Source organism: Triturus cristatus, chromosome 3_1 (genome assembly GCF_964204655.1).
Source record: "Triturus cristatus chromosome 3_1, aTriCri1.1, whole genome shotgun sequence".
Taxonomy (NCBI): Eukaryota; Metazoa; Chordata; class Amphibia; order Caudata; family Salamandridae; genus Triturus; species Triturus cristatus.
The window spans coordinates 198,909,462-198,920,001 of NC_140583.1; positions in this window are offsets into that span (position 1 = coordinate 198,909,462).

Below are 10,540 nucleotides of genomic sequence, written 5' to 3' on the forward strand. Positions count from 1 at the left end.
GGTGACTATTGGACACCTTGAGGAACTACTCCCAGGCCAACGACATGACCATCAATTTCGGCAAAACTAAGACTATGGCATACAACAATAAGAAATTAGAAACACAGTCATGGTTTTGGAGTGGGACCTGGATTGAAAGATCGGACAAATACCTAGGGGTCACCATTAACAGGAAAGGCTCTTTTCAGCCCAGAAGGAGGCGACCCAAAGGAAAGTGTTGGCACTGGCTATAACTCTAAAGAATGTAAATAAAAAACGACCTGGGCCTTCTCTGATGCCCCTACTGCCTACTGAAGTAATACACGTAAAACTCCTGCCAATAATTACATATGTCAGCGAATCTTTAAGAGGCCACGATGACAGCATTTTAGATATTATAATGGTCCATACATACAGTATTATCTTTTTTTGCCATGCTTTACCTCACCGGCACAGATCCATCTGGAATTCGGGTTGCTTAAACAGTCGCAGGCTAGACGTGGGGCATACATAACATGCTGGAACAAGATTAGAAAAGCAGACCCAAACACATTGAACCACATGCTATGGAAGGAGCTACAGGAGTGTGACTTGTAGCTGACAAGGGCCTACCTACAAGAATTTCTGGAACTCTCAGGTCTCACACAACATTGGGATATACTCACGAGCCACCAGGCATTCAAGCAGAGGGCCTGGAAGACCCTAAAAATCTGCTCTGTTATAGATAATAAGGCCTTGTTATCAAACAGTGTGCACGGTTGAATGATGTTAAACAACTACAAAAAACTTGCCCCCCAAAAATATTTTGCAAGCATATACCCAGCCACTGTCAAGCTGCAGTTTTTAAGATACTGACTGGGCTTACTACATACTAGGGATCACCTGACCCCCTGGCAATTGGGCAGTCTCCTCGACACCTGTCGTCTATGCAGAGTTGGGTAAGAAGATCTCCTCCACCTGGATTGCACTTTCAAAACAGTACAGGATGAAATGAGTCATCTACTGAAAAAAGCCTTCAATGTAAGGGGAATATGCAGGAGAAGGCAGGCGGTGCTGGCCTGTTTTAACCCAGGGCATACACAGCTGAATTGCCTTTTTATAACATTTTTGTTGAAGGTGGATGAAAGGCTGCATTGTAACATGGCAGGCTTGCTGAGACACACACAGCTAAAGGATTTAAACGGAGAAAACCTTTTAAAACCCTGAACCAAAGCAGCCTAATATACTACCGGTGCACCCCTTGAACGTGCTCTTTACCACACTGTACTATTTAAGAAATAATGTCTTTTTCGTGGGACTAATGAGTCTGATGTGGACCATGGGATCTCATATAAGTTTGAATATTATTTATTAATGTCAATCTTAAATCTGTTTTGCATTCAGCCTTTTACTACGGTTTCTACTATGGATTTTACTAATGTTTTTGAGTTGTATCTTGGCAATTTCAAACAAGATCTTGCATCTAACCGTAGTCGATTTTAAAGCAACAAAATGTAATATGTGTTTTAACATTGTCATTTATTGCAATGGTTTTAAGTATCCCAGCAATTAATCGATACATCTAAACCTTTTATTGCACATAAGCGCCACTTTTAAGGTAGGCCCTAGGCAGTCCTTTGGGAATCCCTTAGTACACTTTTAAGCTGTACTTCCTGATGAGAAAGGAGTAGCTGCATCACATTTCATATCTTTGAAATGGCAATGATAAATCCTCTATACAGTTAAAGTTGAATTTAACATTACTATGTTAGAAATGCCGCTTTTAGAAAGTGGACATTTCTCTGCTCTTACTGCTCTGCCTGCCTTGCAGCCTGTCTCCAATATATGTCTTGGGTAGGTGACAGCTGCACCTTCTGCATTCCCTCTAGAAAGCCACAAACACAGAAATAGTGGGTGGGACAAAGAACTCATCTGCATTCTGATAGCTCTTCCTTGGCAGGAAGAAGGAGGTGGAGCTGGTAATTACACCTGAATAGGCAGTGTCCTGTTTCCCAATTAAGGGGCTTATTACCCCCTACTGATAGTTTGGAGACAGAGCTGGGAAGAAAGGAGTACCTGTGCACTTCAAGGACCTGCTTAGAAGTCACCCCCTCTTCAAAGGCACAACTGGGTATAAGTACTGAGGCTCTGCCTCTACCAAGACAGTACACTATTGGACCTGTGAAGAACTCTGCCAGGAGTAAAGACTTCTGTGCTACAACATCTGCCACTCTGCTTGACTGTTGCTCTGGAAGAACTGATTTTCTGCTTTGCTGTGCTGCTCTGCTGACTGCTGATCTCTGTCCTGCTGAGGATAAGGGCTGGACCTATCTCACTTGAACCCAGAGTGACTCCATGAGCTTTGTGGCTTATCCCTGTTCTGAAGTCCCAGGCCATCAAAGACTTCCTTCAACTCTGCAACAGCACCTGGACTCTGCCACAAGTGATTCCTCCCCTGCCAAGCGGTGCCAATCCAGTCCTGGGTCCTTTAAAGGGGACTTCTGCTGTACACAACCAGCAAAATCAATGCAGCGAGGACTTTGCACTGATCAGAACCGACGCATTGCTCTTTGACGCCATGCAGGAGCCAATTGATGTCATCGCCTCGATGATGACGCAGCATCTGCAACGTAAAGGAGTTTTACGGCGAAGCCTTCATCGCCTGCACGTAACCAACGCATTGAGTCTTCGATGTTGACACTTGCTCCTTTCAAGGTACTTTTTTCAGTGGGACCTGCATGAGTCCTTTAGCCGGGCTGCCCTCCACCGTGGTCAGCCTGAACTTTGGATCTATCCCAGTCCAGCACGACCTCAAGTAAACCCTAACCTCTACATGTTTTTAAGTAGTACATTTTTATTTATTCTTTAAAATTCACAACTCTGGATGTACTTTTTAGATTTTTGCCATTTTGTTCATATTTTACTCATACAAATGTATGTATTTTTCTAACCCTGTGTGGAGTATTTTTATGGTGTTTTCATTGTGTTACTGTGTGTGTGTGTGTGTGTGTGTGTGTGTGTTGCATAATTACTTTACACATTGCCTCTTTAAAGAAGCTTGACTGCTCTGGACCAAGCTACCAGAGAGTGAGCACAGGTTATATTTCAGTGTGTGTCTAGCTTACCCTGACAAGAGTGATGGTTCCTCCTTGTACCGGGTGCCTACTGTGGCAACCAGAAACCTCATTTCTAACAGAAGGGCTCCCCATGGACCCCTTCTACTTTGTGAATTTTGGAGAAATATTTTTTAAGAGCAGGCATTGTTTCCACGGACTAATGCCTGCTCATAAAAAAATGAAAACAAAGGGCCTCACTTACAAACCTTTGATGCATGGCAGCACAACAGGCCTGCCTGCTGTGCTGCTGTGTGTCAAAAGAAAAGGGCACGAACAAGATACGTCGCATTCCTGTCCTTCTCACCTGCTCTGGGACACAAACAGCAGCCATGCGCCAAAGCAGACACCCTTGCGTCATGTTGCAAGGGTGCCTGCATTGCGGTGATGGTTGTTTTAGTGCAGGAAGGGATACCTTCCTGCACAAAAACAATCATTGATGCCATTTTCCTCTTTCTATGGGTGCTCAAGAATGCAGCACGCATAGAAAGATGAAAAAATTTGGATAAATAAAAGCATTTCTCCTCATTGCGCTACTCCTACACCTCCCATGGGGAGACGTAGGATTCTGACGCATACCCATGTTTACGGATCCTCGTAAATCTGGGAATGCTTCAGATTCCCTGGGTGTTATGTGGGAACACCCACAGCAACACCCATGGAATAAGACTTTCGCACAGTGTACTGCGTGAAAGGGGCACATATTTACAAGGCCATGAAAAGCCACACAAAGTAGCTTTGCGTGGCCTTGTAAACATGCTGCGGCACACTGCGCCACCGGAGCGCCCAAAAAGTGATGCTCCGGCAGCGCAAAAGTGCCACTAGGGCCTCGTAAATGAGGCCCAAATTATTTTATGTTTTTTTGTTGAAATGCATCCTTTAACCCCTTCAGTGCCCATGACGAGCTGGACTCGTCATGGGCTGCGGTGGCGCTGTGCCCATGACGAGTCCAGCTCGTCATGAACTCCGCCCGCTAATGGAAGGCGCGGCACTGGGCGGGGAAAGGGGCGGGCATGCAAGGGGTTAAGGAAAACAGTCTACATTAAAAAAAAATAATAATAATAATTCAAAAGCAGTCACACACATGGTGGTCTACTGCCCTCAGCCGGCCACCATGTCTGTCGATGGCAGGCATTCCTAAGGGATCACAAACTGTGACCTACCTCATTAATATTCATAGTAAGTATGAAAAAAAGGTTCCTAATGTTTGTTTACCTGGCCCTGAATGTGCTGTGCAAATTTGAATTTAACTGCCCGTCTCTGAAACACCTGGGAATTGGCACACCCTGCTGCTACAAGACTAACTTTGTTTGTGAACGCTTACATAAATACTGCATAATACACAAAAGCAGAAGAAATTCACGGGCGCCCACGTAAAGTAGAGTTTTATAAGTCCTACATTTCAACCCTTTCCAGGCCTATTTGTAAGTTGTAGCTTTAAGACGGTTTGTGAACTTTCCCCTAAACCATGATCTCATCTTCATCAATTTCTATTCCTGATATATTTTGTTTCCCCCTTGGCCTTCAAGGGATCTATAGTCTGCTATGAAGGAGTTTGACCGTGACTAAGATATATGACCCTGTTATCATGACAGCAGCGCTTTGTTTAGTCAAACAAATGTTGATAAATAGTCCAGAACAGGTGTTGCTCTGAAGCATTTCATTATGAAAATCTCCTGCTGTACATACAGGCTGTTACACTGCGAAATAATGGTCATAAAAATAAGCACAGGGCGATTTTCCTTCCATGTGCCACAGTTGCATTATTAACGGGGCACATTCTGAGAGCACGAAACTTACCAGTGAAATTGGACAGCCCACTCATCTGTCAAACATCCAGCCTGTGAGACTGCAGAAAATCGCCATATCAGGTCCACATGCTGCTGGGGCTCTTCCTGAAAGGAGAAAAACAAAAATACAAGCATGCTGCACCCTCACCAGCTAGTCGAAATCATTTAACACAATGAGAATGTTCAAAAATGTGTTCTGGCATATTGCAACTGAATGCTTATATGTTGCAGGGAAATATAGAAGATGTTTGTCTTAATGTATAAGACATTTCTTAAGTAAACACCTGGATTGAAAAATTAGTGAAAGGTACATTATTAGACCTGGCAGCCTTAGCTGTGGTCTTCACCCAATCGTTTTGCCTAGTCATCTGAAAGTTGATTTTGTTGGCTGTAGGTCTCTGTGCATCTTACCACTGCTAAACAGTGATAAAGTGCTTGAACTCACTCCTTTAAACATGGTAGAATAGACCTACACCTGATTGGCACTTTACGTTTCCTTATAATTCCCTTGCATGTCCTTATAAGTGGAACAACATGCACATGGGCCTGTAAATTAAATGCTACTAGTGAGCTGCAGCACCTATTGTGTCACCCACATGTCCAACCCTTTTAAACATGTCTCAGGACTGCCACTACAGCCTGTGTGCATTTTCAGACTGCCAATTATACCTGTCAAAGAAAACATGGAAAAATTAGTGTGACTAGAGCACAATAGGCCCGAGATGCACAGCCGAAAACCTGAGAAACAAATCAACCATGTAAGACAAAGTAATCCAAGTTCTCCAAAAATGTCAAGGTTAATTCTAGGGAAACGAGAATCCGATCATCAAGTGCATGAGAAATGTCCATTCAGGCATTTATTTTAGCGCATGTCGAAATTCCCTTTTTATCCCAGTCAATTCCTAATATCGTGCACCCAATACATTTCAGCCAACAAGCCCTTCTTCAGGGGTAAGTATAATGTATCCGTCAGCAAACCTCAATGACATCACAAACATGACCATGTAGAAATAATTACACATAATATGATACAGATGGACAAAATCACCATCAAAATTTACTGTGAGCAATTCCACCATACATACTTGCAAAAACAAGATTATAATTACTTGCGGAGGAAAATAAAGAAAACAAATATTCATAAAAATGTGACCTAAACTAACCATCGTCATGACATGCAAAAAGGAAGTGCACCCATGTTAAAGAAACCTTACACCCCCAAACTGCCGTTGAACATCTGGGAAACTCCTTAGTTTGTAACCCATGGAGTGTATTCAACCACTTATTCAATGAAAGTCAACATTTTGCCAAACCTAAACCTTCCTTTTTAATGCATATAAGTCAACCCTAAGGTATGCTCTAAACAGCCCATAGGGCAGGGTGCAGTGTATTTAAAAAGATGGACATGTACACTTCTTCTTTACATGTCCTGGTAGTGAAAAACTCTCAATTTTCTTTACACTACTGCAAGGCCTACCTCTCCCACAGGATGGAATTAGATTACCTTATTACATTTAATAAGTCATGACATTTGATTGATAGCATGTCAGAATGTCATGTGTACACTCAAAGGAAATCTAACTTAAAATCCTCTTTCATGCCAAAATCAAATGTTAAAATTCTGAAATCGCCACCATTTGGTACCTGCAGCTTGTGTCCTGGGTCACATGACTGGGCATAGTTGGCAGTTGGGTTTTGTGCAGTCAATCAATCAAATCAATCAACCAATCATTTGAATAGCACAGCTAATAACCCCGGGGGGGGGGGGGATATCTGGGAACTGTGTTTAAGAGTCAAGTCATGAATTCCTTCCTGAAATGATTCAGCGAGAAAGCAGTGTAAAGTTGGGGGGGGGAGGGTGTTCCAGGCTTTGGTGGCGACGTGGGAGAAGGAGCCTCCTCCGTAGTGGCTGCTGCAGATATGTGGGGTCTGAGCAAGGGTTAGGTGTGCTCAGCAGTGGTTTCTGGAGGGTTGGTTGAAGATCAGGTAGTAGTTCATGTAGTCTGATCCTTGGTTGTGGAGGACTTAAAAATGTAGCCAACAATTAGGAGACCCCAGCGCGCAATCTAGTCTGGCCAAACTTACATTCGCCAAGGCTGCAAATTATTTGATGTCCCCCAAATAGAAATCAGGAAATCCTATTGGGAGCACCTTTGCATGGAACACCATACAGACTATAAGTTGTAATGCACAAGGACACCCCTTTGGCATAGCATGATGCTCCAATAATAACTCCTTTTAATTCACATGATGCATCGCAACTGCTTCTCAAGTAGACGTTGCTATAAACTCACCTGTAAAAACCTGGGCACGGAACACATTATTGAACTATTAGTCATAATATTTTAGACTATTGTTTTCGTACTGTAAGATGTTTTTAACTATGAATTCTTTTTTAATCAACTATGTTTTCTCTTAGCAACAACTTTTATTCAATATCCTGTGTGGCTCAGAATTGCAATGATTTTAATTAATCTGCAAATAAACTTACTTGCATGGGTCAGGAGATTAAACTGACATCTCTTCTGGATGGGAAGACAGTAGAGATTTTTCAGGTGATGGGTGATGTTTGTCCTCTTGGGCAGGTTGAAGATCAGTTTGGCTGCAGAGTTCTGGGTTGTCTGCAGACTTTTGCAAGAGTTTAATGGAGGTGCTGGCATAGAGTGTGTTGCCGTAGTCAAGCCAGCTGGTGATGAGGGCCTGCATCACACTTTTCCTTGGGCCGGTAGGTAGCAATCTGAAGATTTTGCGCAGCATGCGGATCAAGTGTAAGCAGACTGAAGTGACGGCATTGATCTGACATTTCAGGGAGAGTTTACTGTCCAGTGTGATGCAGAGGTTTCGGGCAGGGTCTTTCGGCGTGGGGGTGGGTCCGAGCTCCGTTGGCCACCAGGAGTCATTCCAAAGGGCGGTGTGTCTGCCAAAGATCAGAACTTCCATTTTGTCCTTGTTAAGTTTCAGGCAGGTGTCTTTCATCCATGTTGTGACGTTTTTCATGCAGTTGTGGAAGTTTGTTTTCATTAAGGTAGGGTACGTTGAGAGTGAGAGAACGAGTTCAGTGTCATTGGAGTAGGAAATAATGTAAATGTTGTGCGATCTGACGATGTCTGCGATAGAGCCATGTAGATGTTGAAGAGGGTATGGCTGTGGGATGAGCCTTGGGGAACTGTGCAGATGGTGATTTCGGGTTTTGAGGTGAAGGAAGGGAGGCGGACTATCTGGGTGCATCCCTTGAGGAAGGATGTTATCCGTCTGAGCACATAGTCAGAAATTTCAGTCTGGCGAAGCCGATCGATGAGTGTGTAGTGGGAGACAGTTTCAAAGGCTGTGGAGAGATTGAGAAGGATGAGGGTGGCTGATTCTCCTCTGTCGAGTAGGGCTCAGATGTCGTCTGTTGCTGCAATCAGGGCTGTTTTGGTGCTCTAGTTGGCTCTGAAATCTGATTGGGATGGGTCCAGCAGTTTGTTACTCTCCAGTTGGTCAGTGAGTTAGGGGTTGATGGCCTTCTCCAGGACTTTGGCAGGGAACAGGAGGAGGGAGATTGGATGTAGTTCTGGAGTTCTCTGGGGTCTGCAGAGGGTTTCTTGAGGAGGTGTCTATCCTTCACGTGCTTCTATGTATCAGGGAAAGTGGCTGTGGCTTGGAGGCGTTGAGGATGGTGGTGAGCTTGCTCCAGCGTGGAGTGCAAAATATCCCTCCCTCCTTCACAGACCAAAGATTTCACAAACACGCATTATCCATACATTCACTGGTGGGGCCCATAACACCAACATTCACTCACCATCAATCTGTGTTTCTTGGGAGGCGATTATCTTCCAAACGCTGACATGAAAGGAATTACCCTTTTCACCCTAATGAGCAACAAATCTACGTAACCTTCCGATACTCATTAGGCCCTGAACTTCGCCTTTTAGTATTCCTTTCATAAATTGAGATGGGTCAGTTAGTTGCAGGTTTAGGTTGATTTCTAATTCTCTAATTAACCTTTTCGTTAACACATTTTCAATTAATAAACAACCCAACTCATTTCTGTAGTTATTCAATTTCAATCTTTATCTAATTAATGCAAATTAAATCATTCATTTAATCAAGCCGCCATTCATATTTACCTATTCTGGCTAATTGTCATCCTCTATGTCAAATCTGGCAGTCTCGCAAATCTATGCCTATCAAATTTAGTAAATTCAGTTCATCAGGAGTTTGGGCATTAATTCAGTCCATCAAAGATTCAGGGATACAGCTGTCCTGCAGTGTCACCATCCTATCCCTCAGCATAACGTCAGGAAATCGAGAAAGGCCAGAAACGAACCCGCACCAACCTCTCTATTCTACCATAATTTATAGTAAAAATCATTGACAAATTGTAACAAAAACGGGTCTTCAGTTCCTCTGATTGGTCAATCGAAATCGTTTGACAGGGTTCACACCAAATAATGTCTCTGATGTCATTAATCTTGCTTGTTCCGGTTCTTAAAGGTGTTTAATTGTTCTTTCTGAAAAGCTGGCTTGCTTCCCAGGATGACCTTGATGGGTACAGTCTGGTTAGGGTCATGACAAGGACACTGTAGCTGGCATCAGCGCAGGCGCACTTCACCCAAGCCTCATATAGCGTCAACAGTCGGGTTAGGTACCAGAGGCAGTCATTTTGTGGCAGGCCCAAATGGTCAACTTAAGCAAAAGAAACACAAAACGTAATTAATACATAAAAATAACTAAATAAATGTTATTCCCTCACTAATACCCATATGTGTGTGTATTTATCTAGCAATAAGCAACACTCAAGCGATTTTAAACTTACAAAATAAAGCACAAATCACAAATACATCACAAAAGCGACATATATCATGCAATATTCGAATTGTCTATCATTAGTATGCGTACATATTTTAGTTTACAATTTAATAAAGTCATGCAAAGCAATCACACGTGTATTTCAGTCATTAATAAGGTTGATTAATAATTTCCACTTCAATCCATTAGTTAGATTATAATTAATGAATTAATCTAATTAGTAAACATGCAAATGGGGAGGGTATACAACATTTTTGCATTACCCGCTCCAGCAAGCTGGTGGCTGATCTCATTGCTTCCGAGGTTGAAGAGTCAGTGGGAGCATGGGTCGGTGGACGGTAGTTGTTGGTGAGCTGAGTTATTCCCCTGCAATGAGCTGGTGTTTGGTGGCTGTGAAGGGTTGCAGAAAAGGTTGAAGGATTGGCGATCCAAGTTTCTGTAGATGGTTGCTGTCTTGTTGTGGAAGTGGTCTGCAAGGGAGTCACAGAGTTCCTGTGAAGGAGAGATGGAGTTTCTGTGGCTGATGGGCAGGTGCACTCTCTGACGATGATGAAGAGTTCCTTGGTTTGATTAGCACTGGTTTCAATCTGGCATGTCAGGGCCTCCTTTTTTGCAGCTTTGAGTTTGTGGTGGTAGTCGTTGAGGGCTGATTTGTAGGTGGATCGGTCAGTGTTGTTCTTGCTGGTTCGCCATCTTCTTTCTAGTTGTTTACAACTGAGTTTTGTTGTGCTAAGTTCTGGCATGTACCAGCTGGCTTGTTTGGTGGGTCTGTGTGTTTTTGCTGGTTTGATGGGGGCGACTTAGTTGGAGGCACTGGCGATCCAGGCGTCAAAATTCTCTACAGGCTGGTCCAGGGTGTTGGTGATTTTGGGCCGAGCGGGCCAGAGG